At 33.0% G+C, this 16,846-nt stretch overlaps 1 long non-coding RNA gene across 1 annotated transcript in view; it reads left to right on the top strand.

Annotated features, from left to right (window-relative positions):
• Positions 1-5,965: 5,965 nt before the first annotated feature.
• Positions 5,966-16,846, top strand: part of LOC132521729 (uncharacterized) — a 137,981-nt gene continuing 127,100 nt past the window's right edge. Inside the window, exon 1 of the long non-coding RNA XR_009540947.1 lies at positions 5,966-6,019. This is a non-coding gene — a long non-coding RNA (uncharacterized LOC132521729). The remainder of the gene's footprint in view (positions 6,020-16,846) is intronic.

The following is a 16,846-nucleotide window of genomic DNA, read 5'->3' on the forward strand; positions in this document are numbered from 1 at the left end:
CATTTAGTTTTCCAGTAATTTCATATAATATTTTTTTCTTATCAGCTTTATTGAGCTATAAGTAGCATAAAATAAAATGCACAACAGTAAAGTATGCAATGTGTGTGTATACATATATATAAGTATTTCTAGTTGAGTAATTGAACAATTCTGTTACTGGCACAAGATGACTAAGTGTTCAGTTTAACTTTAGAGAATGAAACTACTAAAAGTGTTTCCTGGAATATTATTTTTTTTAATGGCCTTGCAGCCACACCTGATGCTGTTTTTGTGATAGTATTTCCTTAATGACATTACAAAATCAGATTCATATTTTTCATAGGACTTACAACATTGCATCTTTATTGGACTTGTGTAAATTTAGCATTTTCCGTGGTTTTAAATTTGAGTGAACGTGCTGTTTTGAAGAGAGAAATTTCTTATATATTTTCAAATGAAAGCAGTAAATGTCTTAGTAGTTAGAGAGGTTGGTATTTACTTAAGCTATATTCTAGGTCAAATATGTAGCAAGCAATAAAAGGATTTAAAAACAAGGTACATGAGAAAAAAAAGATAAGATGATGTAGAATAGATGGACAATCTTAGATATCATGGTACAGTTCTTAAAGATTAAGAACCAAAATCTTCAACCAAAGATTATAGAAAATAATAAATCATGAAGATTAATGAAGATTTCAAAGTAGTACATAAGGGGGGAGAAATGCAAAATTTGGAGAAAGATAGGAGGGAATAGCTAAGCATGCAAATTAATTATATAGACTTATCTAGTCAATATCAATACTATTAATAAAACATGCATTTATGACCTAAGGTTGCAGTTCAATGGAGGGAAAATATATGTATACCAGTAATTTTCCTATAGCCTAATGTGAAGCAAATTTTCTAAAATGTAGAAGCTAATATTTCTCCTTTTATTCCTAAGAAGTTTATTATCAAGGATCTCAGAACCTCAGAATGCCTTAAACATAACAGTAGCTCAGATGATTAAATATAGCTTTGGATTTTGGATGATTATACTCCATTTTAATTAGAACCAAGAACTTACAGTAAAGTTTATATTCCTATGGATGATAATAGATAAAACCCTAACTAAGTTCATCTAATATGATTCTTGTCTAAAGATAGTAAACTTAAAATTTCAGATTAGTTATTTTGACCTATGTTAACCTATCTTTAAAGCCTGTCACATGCATTCATTTGTTTATAACAGCTCTTTTATTTATACTTATAAAACTTCCACCAATGCTTCACAATTCATTTAATATTATTTTGGAATTATAAGCTGACAATGTGCAGAAACTTCTCCATGTAACGTTATCACATATGCCGTATACTACAGTGTTGATAAGTTACATTCTTTGACTCTGTTTATGAAGTGTGTTAAAACATAAGGGATATATATATATATATATATATATATATATTTTTTTTTTTTTTTTTTTGCGGTACACGGACCTCTCACTGTTGTGGCCTCTCCCTTTGCGGAGCACAGGCTCCGGACGCGCAGGCTCAGCGGCCATGGCTCACGGGCCCAGCCGCTCGGCGGCATGTGGGATCTTCCCGGACTGGGGCACGAACCCATGTCCCCTGCATCGGCAGGCGGACTCTCAACCACTGCGCCATCAGGGAAGCCCAAGGGGTTATATTTTTATGGTCAACTCAAAAATAAATTTAAAGCTAAAAAATATAGACCATTGCCATAATCTCATTTTACAGTAGGAAACTAAAGTCCTGAGAAATTAAATGTGCAGGAACTTACACAACTAGTTAGATGATGATCAGGGAGCTGAACGCAGATTTTCCTGCCTCCCAGTCCAGGGCTTATGCCACCATGTACCGCCTGTGCATGTGCACAGAATACAGTGTTCTCTGCAGAACGCCTGGATTCCTGGATTCTTTCTCTTTTTCTCTGTCTCCATCCAACCTGGAAAGGCAGAGCCAGAGAAGAAGATTTGGAATAAATGTTTCCTGCTGAGACCACAACTATCCTGACTTTCAAAAGAGCTAGCAGTTAGTCAACAGCATGAGAAGGAAGGGGTCACAGAGAAATTGGGAACCATAATTGATATTATTCAAAATACTTAGCTTCCTTTGGCCTCTGGATCAGGGAATGAGTCTTACTGTGAATATGGGTGTATAACTCCTACTCATAGGCTTCTGTTCATAATTTTAATTTCATATAATTAGAAATTAGTCATTTGTATAGAACAACATAGTAAAGTGAATCTGAAATTCAGTGGGATTATTGGTTTTAAAGGGAAGTAACTCCATACCTCAAATACCAGTACATGTGATTGCAGTCCCTGGGAATTATCAAAATTTCCAGATTATGAGTAAAAATGAATGACAAGTACTGACTGCTTCAACCATATTAAATAAGTCTTGAGACATAGATCCTATTCATTTCTCTCAGTACAATTTTTGGAATACAATAGTTTCTCAAGAAATCTGTATATTTACACAAACTGTAAATTTATCCTTTTGTGTTTTATTATTTTAAAATTAACCATTAACATTCCAAGAACTTGTGTAATAATGTTATAATTGAATTCTTCTTTTTAAAATTTGCTGTCTTCTGTTGTTTCAAGTCTCAAAGTTAAATTTATCTGATTATTTTTAAAATCCACATATACTTATAGATACTCCCCAAAGTATTATTTTACCTTTTCCTTCATTTCCCTGTCAAGTACTTACTGTCTAATCCATGGTTTAAAAATTGTTTTTTTCTATAAAATAACAGATAGTGAATATTAGGTTTTACAGGCTGTGCATTCTGTTACAATTACGCAACTTGGCCACTGTAATGCAAAAACTGCCATAGATGGTACGTAAATAAAGGAGCCTTATTGCGTTCCAACAAAACTTTATTTATGGAATCTAAAACTTGAATTTCTTATAATTTTCACATGCCATAAATATTATTCCTGTTTTGTTTTTTGTGCCAGCCAGGTTATAACAATGATTTTCAAATGTTTTTTATTTTGACTCCACAATGAAAAAGATATTTTACTTTATGACTAAGTGTACATTTATATCCATATATATAAATATCTATATAGACCTAGATATATATATATATTTATCTGTATGTATTGGTGTAAGAATTTCATCCATATTGTAGTTTGTATAAGTACTTCATTCCTTTTTATGACTGGATAATATTCCATTGCATCAATATACCACATTGTGTTTATATATTCATCAAGAGATGAATATTTGGATAGCTTCCAGCTTTTGGCTATTATTAATAAAGCTGTTATGAACATTCGTGTACATGATTTTTTGTGGCTATATGTTTTCAATTCTCTTGGGTGTATACCTAGGTGTGGAATTGTTAGGTCATAACCCTATGCATAAATTTTTTTAGGAATTATCAAACTGTTCAAAAGTGGCTGTTCCATTTAAAATTCCCACTAGCATATATGAGGGTTCTGATTTCTTCATATTTTAGCAAACATTTGTTATTTCTGACCTTTTGATTAGAGCTATAGTAGTAGGTGTAAAATGGCGCTTGTTGTGGTTTTAATTTACATTGCCCTTATAACTAAAGATATTGAGTAACTTTTCATGTGCCCATTGTTTATCTTCTTTGGAGAAATGTCTATGCAAATCCTTTGTATATTATCTTTTTATTGTTTTGTTTTAAGAGTACTTTATATACTCTTGATACAAATCCCTCATCAGATATATGACTGGCATATATTTTCTTTCCTTTTGTGGGTTAACTTTATACTTTCTTGACAGTATAATCTAAAGCACATGTTAAAACTTTTTTTGATGTGGTCCAGTTTATCTATTTTGTTCTTTTGTTGTTCTGCTTTTGGTTTCATATCTATGAAATCATTGCCTAACTCAAGGTCACAAAGATCTGCATTTACATTTTCTACAAATTGTATAGTTTTAGATCTCACATTTATGTCTTTGATCTGTTTGATGTATTTTTGGTAAATGCTGTGAGGTATGGGTCCAAATCCATTCTTTTTGTATGTGGAGATCTGGTTTGCACAGAGACATTTATTAAAAATTCTATGCTTTCCCTTGAATTGTCTTTATACTGTTGTTAAAACTCAGTTGACTATAAATGTAAGGGTCTATATCTGAAATCTCAATTATATTCCATTAATCTATATATCTATCTATATAAAAATACCACATCCTATTGATTACTGTGTGTTTGTAGTAATGTTTTAAAATCAGGAAATGTGAATTCTACAACTTTGTTCTTTTTCAAACTTGCTTTGGCTTCTCAGTGTTCCCAGCAATTCCATACGAATTTTAGGAGCAGTCTGTCAATTTCAGAAAAAAAGGAAGCTTGGACTTTGATATGGATTGTGTTGAATCTGTAGATAAATTTGGGGATTATTGACATCTTAACAAAACTAAGTCTTCAAGTCCATCAATACAGGATGTCTTTCCACTGACTTAGGTCTTCTTTAGTTTCTTTGAACAATGTTTTATAGTTTTCGATGTATAAACCTTGGATATCTTTTATTAAATTTATTTCTGAGGATTTTATTGTTTTTGATTCTACTGTAAATGGAACTGTTTTCTTTTTTCTTTCTTTCTTTCTTTTTTTTTTTTTTTTGCGGCCTCTCACTGCTGCGGCCTCTCCCGTTGCGGAGCACAGGCTCCGGACGCGCAGGCCCAGTGGCCATGGCCCACGGGCCCAGCCGCTCCGCGGCATGCAGAATCCTCCCGGACCGGGGCACGAACCCGCGTCCCCTGCATCGGCAGGCGGACTCCCAACCACTGCGCCACCAGGGAAGCCCGAAACTGTTTTCTTAATTTCAATTTTGATTGTTTATTGCCAATGTAAGAAATACAGTTGATTTTTGTATCTTGATCTTGTATCCTGCAGCCTTGTTAAATTCTTTTATCAAATAGTATTTTCCCGTGGATTACTTAGGATTTACTATATACAAGCTCACGCCATCTTTGAATAGAGTGTTTTAATTTCTTCTGTCCTATCAGGTGCCGTTTATTTCTTTTTTTCTGGCTAATTTCCCTGTCTAGAGCCTTCAGTACAATGTTGAGTAGAAGTGGCAAGAATGGACATATTTGTCTTGTTCTTGATGTTAGGAGGAAATCCTTAAGTCTTTTATCATTAAATATGATGTTAGCTATGGATTTTTCATAAATGTTTTTGTCAGGTTGAAAAGTTCCCTTCTATTCCTGGCTTAGTTTTAGTGTTTTTATCATGAAATTGTGTTGGATTTTGTCAAATACTTTTTATTTCCATCAAATTGAGATGATCATTTGTTGTTTTTTTCCTTCATTCTATTAATATGGTATGTTACATTGATCAATTTTTTAGGTTGAACCAATCTTGAAACTTTTATATACTTGAAGCTCTTTTGGTCATGGTGTTCAATTCATTTATACATTGCTTGATCTGTTTTGGTAGTATTTTGATGAATTTTTTTGTTTTTGTTTATTGGTTTTTTCATTTTTGTTATTTTTTTGTGTCTATAATCCTAAGGGATATTGGTCTGTAATTGTAGTTTTGTTACATCTGTTGTTTTTCTCTGCTTTTGTTATTAGGATAACACCGACCTCATAGCAAGACTTTAGAGTGAGCCTTTATGCAAATCATGAACTTTAGTTAATACTAATGTATCATTATTGGTTCTTCAGTTATAACAAATGTACCATACTATTACAAGATATTAATGATAGGGAAAACTATGTGGTGTAGGGAGGGTGGAGAGCATATCGGAATTCTCTGTACTATCTGGTTACTTTTTCTATAAATCTAAACTGTTCTAAAATAAAGTTTATTAATTAGAAAAAGTCAATTGATCATTGTTGGGAGTACTCCTGAAATTTATATTTTGTTCCGCTGATTTACATATCTATGCTTCACCAATATTACCCTATCCTGATTAGTATCTTTATAGTAATATTGAAATAAACTAGTGTGTGAGTTCTTAAACTTTCTTCTTTTTCAAAATTGTCTGTCTATTCTAGTTTCTTCACCCTTTGAGAAAAATTGTAGATTCAGCTTGTCAACTTCTGCCAGGTAAGCCTATGGGGTTTTGGGATTTTTTTGAGAGTTTCAGTTTCAATGAAAATAGGAAAAGTTATGTTTATTTTTTTTACCAAAGTTATGTATACATTATCAGCATGAAGTTTTGAAAAAGTATTGACATTCATTCATTTACAGATGCCACACAAATTTACCTACCTATCTAATAAACAGTATAGATAAAACTCAGAATTTTAGTATATGCGTATTTCTCTTTGCTTGATGCACACAGTAAATACTTTATGAATGGGTAGAGTGGAACAGTTGTTTAATCATTGCTCAACTACATACATTTGTATTTGAAATAGTATGTTATTGCATCCTTTTCGAAAGCAATTGTGGCCAGCTGCAACCAATTTGTCTGTTAGTACAATAGAAATAGAAATGAATAAAGTTTTCAGCTAGCTAAATTAATGTGCCAAAGTCCATCCTTACACACACACACACTCACAGGCATACACAGCTCAAATACAAAACGCAGATGTCAAGGATTAAACATGTAGATATTATATGTGATAATGATTGTTCATACTTCGGAAGTAAAGAAGACCAATTTGCAGTCAAGTACAAGTTCTTCCTGAATAATCAAAATGCTGATGTGATCTGGTAGCTGAACAATTACTTTATTCCTGTCTTTAAATTTTTATTCTGCTTTTGTTGAATGAAGTATGAATCAGTCATTGGGAAATTTGCATCACTACAGCTTTTTAGTTAGTTTTAATCCCAGTTCTTAATTGACTATATTTCTAACATTGATGCTTATAACAGTTTATATCTATTGGGACCTGACTAGTCAAAACCAGTTCTTAAAGTTTTACCAATGAAGGAATACAAAATTTGGGGTGCATACTCCAAATATAAGATAGCAGTTGAAAATAGGAAACCTAAAAGCTTAGTCAAGGTCATCTCAAAAATCCTTATACTCTAGTGTTCCTTTATAATTGGCAGTTACATAAAATTTTCATTCCCTAAATTATTTCTGTGGAGAAATGTATCTTTAAGATAAATTTATCTTAAGAATGTATTTGATATGTAAAGTTAAAGTAGACTGCCAAATACTTATGAAGTTCCCAGTGAATGAATATAATTTTGGGGGATTGTTATTCTTTACAATGAAAATAAAATATTTAGATATTACTTGGAATCTTTCAGATGCAGGGTCTATAAAGTTTCATAGATGAAGGAATGTGAGTGACAGACACATTTACTTTTTGAGATCCAATTTATGTAGACTAAATTGCACAGACATTATATATTCACAGGAACCTATCAAGACACATAATATTTCCATTATCCAAAAGAGTCCTTTCTGTGCCTTTCCTGTCAATCTGAACCTCACTCACCATAGGCAAATAATATTCTTTTTTCACTCACCAAAGATTATGTTTGCCAGATCAAGAACTGTACATCAATGAAATGTTATATCATGTATTCTTTGGTGTCTGGATTTTTTCTCTCAGCATAATTTTTAAAGAGATTCTTTCAAGTTGTATGTATTGGTCTATTTTTTTTAATGCTAAACAGTATTCCATTACATATATTATACCACAGTTTTTTTATACATCCTCCAGTTAATGAAAATCTGAGCTTTTCTTTTTTCAAGTTTTAGGCTTCTGTGAAACTTTTTGTACAAGTCTTTTCATTAGCTTGTGTTTTCATTTCTCTTGTGCAAATACTTAGATATGTAATGGTTAGATAGAGTATAGGTAAATGTTTAACATTATAAAAGACTTGCAAACCATTTTCTAAACTGGTGATACCATTTTGCAATCCACCAGCAGCATATAAAAATTCTTATTGCTACCAATCCTCACCAGGTTTTGATGTTGTTGTTAAATGTCATTTTTGCCTTTCTACTATCTATGTAGAGCTCAGGACCTCAGCTAGGCTGAGAGAGAGAGAGAGAGGAGTTCTCAGGTGCTGGAGTAGCCCATTAAAGCAACAAGCCAAAAGAATCACGCCTTTACTCGCTGTGATGGTGTTTTTAGCCACAGGCTAAAACCAGAGAAAGCACCCTGACTCTCCCTGTTACATTTCCCTACCTGAAACTGCCCACTGCCTGAGGGTCCCGCAGCTCAGCATAGATGTGGAGATTTTCTCACTATTGAGGGAGCCAGAACAAAAGGCTCTGGTAGTTTTATGGACTCTGAGGAGGAGGGGTGAGGAGGACAAAGGGGAAGGGCTAGGAGTAGAAAACACTGGGTTCTGAGTCAGAGTGGAGAAGTGTCTTCTCAGTTTCCCCTGGTCTCCCTGCTGTCCCCACCACCCCCACCATAAGTAGGTCTCAGCAGATGTACCTGAGGAAGACCTCTGTCCAAGACATCAGATAAAGAGATCTAGGAATGAGGGCACCAGGGCTAGGAATGCAAATATATGGAGAGCATGACTTACCGGAGGGATTTGAGTCCTTGCCTGCTTCTCCCTTCATAGACTGTGATGCATGGGCTGTACACCAAGTCTGATGTGGGGAAGGCAGCTTTCCCCCTGAGGCCTGGCAGATAAAGCCTTTGTAACTGCCTATGCTCAGACCTGGAAAATCTTTTAACCAGGAGCCAGACTCTGGACCTAATGGTATCACACTGATGTATTCATTTGCATTTCTCTCATGACTAATAATGTTGAGTATGATTTCCTGTCTTTACTGACTATTTCTTCTTTTATAAACTGTCTCTTTGAAGATCTTGCCCATTTTTTTTGTTTGTTTTTGCGGTACGCGGGCCTCTCACTGTTGTGTCCTTTCCCGTTGCGGAGCACAGGCTCCGGACGCGCAGGCTCAGCAGCCATGGCTCACGGGCCCAGCCGCTCCGCGGCATGTGGGATCTTCCCGGACCGGGGCACGAACCCGTGTCCCCTGCATCGGCAGGCGGACTCCCAACCACTGTGCCACCAGGGAAACCCCTTGCCCATTTTTAATTGAATTAATCTTTTAACTTTATTATTGAGTTGTAGGTAGGAGTTCTTTACATATGAAAAGTACAAGTTCTTATCAAATATACGCATTGTGAATACTACATGGTCTATGCTTTTCCTATTCATATTCTTAATGGTATCTCTTTCTCTTGAGGAGATAGAATTTGACAAAACTTTGTGGCTTCTCTTTCTGTATTCTACTATGAAATATTTGCTTCTTCTTTAATATTTATAGTGTATCTTTTGAAAATAATAAATAGCTGCATCTTGGTTTTTTTAATCCAATTGACATATAATCCAGTTGCAGTCAGTTTCAAATGCCATTTTAATAGATACTTTCTCTTTACCTCATCTGATTTGAGTTCCTTTTTTCTCTCTTTTCTTTCCACTTTGGAATTGAGTAGTTTTAAAATATCTATTGGTTTTTTAGGTATCGCTTTTTCTTTAGTGATTGCAATTTATATACTAATCTTACACAATATCTCATGAATTAGTATTATACAATTTAGTTTATAATATAAGAATAATACCACAATATAAATCCATTTAGTCTTGTTATATTTTTTGTGCTTTTGCTGCTTATAACTCTGTTTATATACAAACTCTTAATTATCCTGTGATTATCTTTGCTTTCAACTTTCAATTCTTTTAAAGAAATAAGAAAAAAATAAAAGAATTTTTAAAATATTCATCTACATATTTACTATTTCCAGAATATTTTTTTCTTTCTAGTGGTTTTCAGTTTCCACTGGGTGTCATCTTACCTTTGCTTGAAGGATAGCTTTTAATGTTTCTTGTAGTCCATATCTATTACTGTCAAATTCTCTGAGTTTTAATTTATTTTCAGATGCCTTTATTTTGTCTTTATTTTTAACAAACATTTTCACCTGGTAATGAATTATAGTCTGGCAGATTTCTCTTTCAGCACTGTAAGGATGCTGTTCCATTGTGTTCTCTCAGGCATCAAATCATGCACTGCTTGCTTTCCAACATGTGAAAAAAGTTTCTTCCTCTAATTTATCCAGTTTTATGGTTTTACACAAGAGTTTAGTCTGATAAGAGATACTGTACATTGTTGTGGTCAAATGCCTAAATTTGGCCTTACTGACAGCAAATATTAGACTTTCTTTGAGTGGATTCATTTTTCTTTCTATCAATGAAAAATCTAGTACATATAACACTATGCTTGGCTTACTAGTAATATTGGAGCAATGTTGTCAAATGTATTTCTCCTGCCTATCTCAACAATATAATTGTATTTTGTTCTATACTTCTCAATATTGGACAATTATAATCTTTGATAATTATTAGTTACTGGAGAAGAACAGTTATGTTTTGTGAGTATTGTTCAATTGTCATCACCAATAGAATGATATTCAGATGTGTTCTTTCTGGAAAACTTTATAAGTAATAAAAGCAACATGCCTAGGTGATTTAACTTTTTCTAGAGTAATTGCTTTTTGGCATCATTATTGTGGGATAATATGTTATTATACTGTCAGTACAATAGGTGTTGCTTCCAGGTGTATTAGCAAATGCTTCAGTTAAACTTGTGGTAACTAGTTCCTGATCATTTTGAAAAAAATAAAAATTAATAAATATATTTCTTAATGTTCTGAAAATTATGATCTTGAGCTCAACTAAGTTAATACTACTTCTTTGAATATTAAAAATTCCTCTGAGTTTTGTTGGCCTGTAGAACATTTGCTGACTACATATTGAGTAAGACCTATGGAAGTAATATTCTGGAGTTGAAAATGATCAGTTCTTTACACTCTGAAAGAAATCTTCCAGAGATCAGAGCAGCTGTTGCCATAGTAATAATATTTTAGATATTGTTTATTTTCAAGAGAAATGTTATTGGAGATTTATATGAGCTAAATAATTGATGGGCTTGATTGTGTCAGTTTCCCCAGGATATTATAGACTTATTTGCATTCTTAATTTCCAATCACACAGCATACTCCTTTTAATACTGAACTGTTCACAATTCCCTAAAATTGTCTAATTCTTTCAAATCTGTGAAATTTGTCCTATTAATACATCTCTTTGGAATTACCCCAACTACTTACTACTGTTATATACCAATGGACCTTTCAAGGCTTAACTCAAGTATTACTCCCTCTGTGGAGTGTTCCAGTCTCTGAAGTAGAGTTGACCAGTCTTTACTTTTTGCCATAAAAGCAATTATGACGTGCTCATGATTTTTAAAATATTTTTCTATTTCTCTTTAAAGACATAAAGTTTGAGGGGTCTGGAAAAAAAGAATCTATGTAAAATTTTTTTTTTTTTTTTTTTGTGGTACGTGGGCCTTATGTAAAATAATTTAAGTGCTGGGGTCTGTGTAAGTATTCAGTTTCTAGCTATTACCTTGCCAACTTACTATAACTCTGCAAGTCTCAGTTCCCTCATCTGAAAATGAACACTAACTTCCATGACTTCTTTTGGAGTTGTTGGTAAGATAACCTGACCTAAAGAAAATAAAGCACCTAAATAAATAGTAGGAATACAACCCACGGTAAATGTCATTGCAATGTTTCAGAAACACACTAGGTGTCCCTACTTTCCAACACAGATTTTTCCAAAGTGCAATTAAGCAGACTCTAACATTTACCTCAATAATTAGTCAAAAAAAAAAAAAATACTCAAAAGATATTTAAGAGACATTTGATTACATCTGCAGTGACCAAAATAAAGCATTCAGTCTTCATGAGCTGTTGCTGGATTGTCAAATATAAATTATTTCAAACAAACAGGGCTCAGAGTGCAACTCTAAACATCAATCATTTTGTCATGATTTCTGAATATATCCAACAATTGATTCAAGGAACAAGGTGAAATACTGCTAATGCAAACATATAAATAAGGTTGGGAAAACAATCATCATGGAAATTTAATTGCATTTTCACATTTATTTATAAAATATTTCAAAACTTATTATGTGAGATTATTTTTAAGTAATTCTGTTCCATAAATGTTGCCATAATTACAATTATTAAAGAAATAATTGAGGAAACTGGATTTAGGTTAGTTACTTATGCTAAGTTAAGAAAAACTGTCATACTTGTTGAATGATGAGCAGGAAAAAGAGAAAACAGTCCTACTCTTTAAAGAAACTTCCTAAATAAAATTTTACCTCAATGTACATATAAATGTCACTTTGATTTATAAAATTGTTTAATGCTTCTTGGAAAGTAACGGGACTAATGCTTTTTTTAAGTGAAGCAAAAGATCTATTAAGTAAATATTAGTGTTATTATATGAGGGTTTGGACTGATTGATATTTACTTTATTTAAAAACCAATGTTAATTTTCTAAAGACACAAAAACATAATACATCTTTTTCACTTTAAAAGCAGAGTTATCACATTTAATTATTTTGTGAGTTATCACATTTAATTATTAGGTTCATAATGAAAAGCAAAAGATAAAGCTCAATTACAAGCAAGATTTTTCCCCCAAGTAGAGATCTTCATTGGCAAACATTCCTTTGGAGTAAAATGGTAGACACTGTCTACTGAGTTATACCAAAGCACAGTTCAGAGGATAGTTACAGCACTTTTGGCTTGAATAGATTATTTTAGACTGCTTCCTTCGTCTCAAGTGAATGTGATTAACAAGATGAAAGACAACAACACTAAACATTGTTCAAAGGGCTTTAAAAGTCAATAGTGAGAACAAATTAACTGATTATATAAAGTAGCTAATTTCTGCCACCATAAGAATCACTCCCCTTAAGTGGGATCTATTGATTTATCAGGTATGTATTTGGAGATTATCTTTAAAAGTAGATTAGAGGAAGTAATTGAGTAAATTTGAGCTATTTTTGGGAAAATATATTATTATTAATAATCTCCTTATAGATTTATTTTTAGGCTTACTTTTCTTATAATTTAACTAATGAGCAGAAGGATATGTAATTTAGAGCAATAATTTTTAGTCAGAATGTATTTCCTAATCTCTCAAGTCATGTTTTCTCAAGTGGATTTCTTAAATAGCTAAAATATGTATAAAATCAAAGACATTGTAAAAGATCTGGGCATAGTTAAAAATAATCAGTGCACTTTCTTAAGTCCAAGTATTGATTCTAGCTGTTTACCAGGACAGGATCATTTTTTTGTTCTGTTCTTACAATTCCATCTCAGGGCCCTGGGTAGAATACCATTTCTCACAATGATTATACTGATTTATTTCCCCCACATTCCACTTCGTGTATTTGACAAAACTGACAGCGTACAAGTATAAATGAATATAATCAAAATTGTCCTAATAAATATGGTCCTCAGAAATTTTTCACCATGTATGACATTATTATATTGATTCTTAATTACATTAATATTATCTCTAGTAATGTTACCTTTGCTGCTATTTAACTTATCCTTGAATATTCTGATTCCCTGGTGGAGAATGTAGCTTAGCTCACTCCGCGTCTGTAACAGATGATGTCATTGCTCTGCCAGTAGCCCCTTGGACGTCTTTACCATTTCATGTCCACAGGCTCTTGGTATGCTTTCATTCTCAATAGCTAGCACTTGTATCTCTTTTTCAGAGGGCTTCCCTCAAACTGGCAGAACTCAGATATGGAGTATGGGAATTGCTTGAACAATTACTCTCTCCAGGGAGCTGCCCTGAACCAATGACCTGTGGGTGTGGGAATATAAATATTTCTGCTCTCCTCTCTCAAACAAGGCAGTGATGTGGTCCTGCCACTGACTCTAAAACTCCTTTATGAGACTGAGTCAAAATCATCCACTGGGATATCTGACTTGATGTTTTATCTTTGCTTGGCTTTCTTCCTTTCTTTGTCTCACCCGTTTATCCCTATTAGATTTTCCTGTAAATAAATCACTTTCACACAAAACTTTCAGGTCTGATTCTATGGAACATAATTTAAAGCAATATCCAATTCCTACTTTCTTCTCCTTTTGTTGATTTTACTAACAGAGTTTGTAAAAGCTAAATACTCAATTTCCCTACCTTCCTTATAACTCAGCTAACCTAGAGACTCTGAGAATCCTGGCCCTGACTTCATCGAGCCTCTGAAATAAAGGAAGCAGCAACCTAACTATAGTTCTTGTTATATGAGACAAATAAACTTTCATTTATGTAATTTTAGCTGTATATTCCAATATTTCCTAATAGATTATGGTTTTTAGAGGAAAGGCACCATATTTTCTACCTCTTTAGATCTTTTTGTTGCTCTCTGTAATGTAAAAAAATGTTATCATGTGTGTATAGAGAGAATATTATGTACAATTTTTATATATTGTATGTTGATAATTTAAAAGACTCATATATTATAAAAATTATTTGTTGACTTTATACATGTATAATTTTTTTTCCCTTCTCATCAGAATATAGCTCAATGAGGGCAAGGAAATAGATTTCCATCAATTTATCCCTAATGCCTAGAAAAATGTCGAATGCATAGAATAAGTTCAATAAAAAACTTGCATAATTAACTTAATTAAAAATAAAATATATGCAAAAACAATGTAAATGATACAGTATTTTTAGGGTTTTAAGGTAACATTGCATTTACTGTTTTGTTCCTCAAAGAAAACTTAGAAAATATATTGATAGTTTATTATATCAAATATGTTGTCAATATATTTTATGGATGCTACAATATCTGTTGTAGTGGTTAGATAAGGATATAGGTGAATAGACAGATATAAGAATGAATAAAAAACAATAATTTTGACTGCAGTTTTATAAAGGATTAATTCTGAGTTCATGAAAAGCATGTATATTATATTTTAGTTCAAAATTCAAGTTTTCTTTTTTTTACCTTTCATGAACTGGTTGGATAACAAGCAGCAAATGAGTAGCAATGTGGCAGATAAATGAATGTGCCCTGGACCCAAATCAGAGAATCTCAGTTTACCACTCATTAGTTACATACCTTGAATATATTTTCAGGCTCTTATAAAGTAAGGGTAAGCATGACCTTACAAAGCTGCATTGTCATCCAACAGTATCTATTCCATGTTACCCATGCCATATTACTACCAGTTATACTACCAATGGATATTTATAAGACATCCGCTATTAGATTGAACAATATGAATTTACTGTTTTTATAATTTTGAAAACCTGGCAGAATATTGGCAATTTACAGTTCAACCTAATTTAGATGAGAGATATTTTAGAGGATATAAAAATTAACAAGACTCTGCCCTGCTGTCAACTTTCTATTAAAGGACCTGGTGAGCAAATGTGATTTTATGTAAAGTGACCTAAATGGTAAAGTAAATCACACAGTTGACTCAAGTTTGTTTACAGTCACTTATTACTGTTGAAGCTGGCTTACAGTATATACTGCTCAATGCCACAATGTAGGACCTGGTCCTATTTTTATTATTTATGTAATTGATATCTTTCCTCTAGTTTGGTGATTTTAGATTAGTGTTTGTTCATATGCTCTTATGCATGTGTTAAATGTGCCTACCTCTAACACAAAATATGTTGACCACTTAGTTTTTATAATAATCTTATGACAACTGTGGAAATTGATCAATTAAGCCCTATGTCTTAGAACCAGCAGGTGACCAAAAGGTCTTTGGAATGAATTGGAGACTCTAGGTCACATCTTTACCCCATTACTAACCTAATGAAATGCACTGTCTTTCCTTAATCAAATGAAAATTTCTTTGAGGCATTTTTAGTCATAATTTCAACTAACTTCATAATTTCAATATATTGCTATTTAATTGCTTTAAGATACTTTATCAAATGAACTAATTCAGCAGGAAACACATCCTTGAGAGAACACATTGTCCATGACTTACTGAATATTCTCTGACCTAACACGGCTAAATTATCAGTGAATTTTTTTAGTCAAAAAATCCTTACATTTGTATTTTAGTTATATCAAATATCTAAAATAATGCATATGTACCATACATGATTAATTCATAAGAGCTAAAGGGAATAAAAAAATCCCTTTTAAGTTCCCTTGTGGAAAGGGCAGTTGCCAGTTTAATTACCTTTTATTTTTTTACATTCACAAACTAGATCCATAAGATTAGACAATCTTTATTACAATGGTTCAACTGAGCTTTATATTTATATCAGCTTCTAGAATCAGGCAAAATTAGTGCTGGAAGAGAACTTAAAGGTCATGTACTCCAAACAGGTAAGGAATTAGTTCTGTGAGGTTATGACTAATCAAAGACTGCATGGTTATTTAAAGGTAGACACAATATTTGAATACAGGGGAATGAGTAAGAGAGAATAGTCAAAGAAGAGGAAGTGTCAGGCTATAAATTCCAGAAAGAGGAGTCAGGAGGCAAAGATGATTTTTTAAAAGAATGAAGAGCTAGCTTTTTAGATGTGTTTGAATTTTAAATGGAAATGCCCAGCAGGCAATGAAGGGATACAGGATTGAAATTTAAAGTAGAGAGATTAGAGTTTGAGATGTGGATTTTAGGATCAATTTCAGAGAGGTGATTGTTAAGCACTAAACTCTATGAATTCTCTGGGGAGGGTTAAGACTGAAGACTAAAATTTGAAATTAGAGTGTATAAGGGGTGAAAGAATGGAAAGATATAAAGTGATTCAGGGGACTTTCTCTCATCTGTATCTCTCTTGACTATTTATTCAATTGCTCCTTGTATTCCGGTTCATTGCCAACACTATTTGAAGATTATTAAGAATCTGCCATCTTAAATACAAAGAAGAAATTATGCACCATCTGTCTCTCCAACATGCTTACATAAGCCTGTCTCTACCCATTGTTTCACAAACACCTTTCTTGAAAGGTTATGTATTCACTGTCTCCATTCCCTTCTTTCCCATTTTTTTCCAACTCATACAATCTGGCTTTAGTTCCCACTGCTCTACTCACTCAGCTTAGTAAGGTCATCCATCCATGGCCCCTTATAGTAACAACAACGGACTTGTTACTTC

The sequence above is a fragment of the Lagenorhynchus albirostris genome, chromosome 6, assembly GCF_949774975.1.
Source record: "Lagenorhynchus albirostris chromosome 6, mLagAlb1.1, whole genome shotgun sequence".
Taxonomy (NCBI): domain Eukaryota; kingdom Metazoa; phylum Chordata; class Mammalia; order Artiodactyla; family Delphinidae; genus Lagenorhynchus; species Lagenorhynchus albirostris.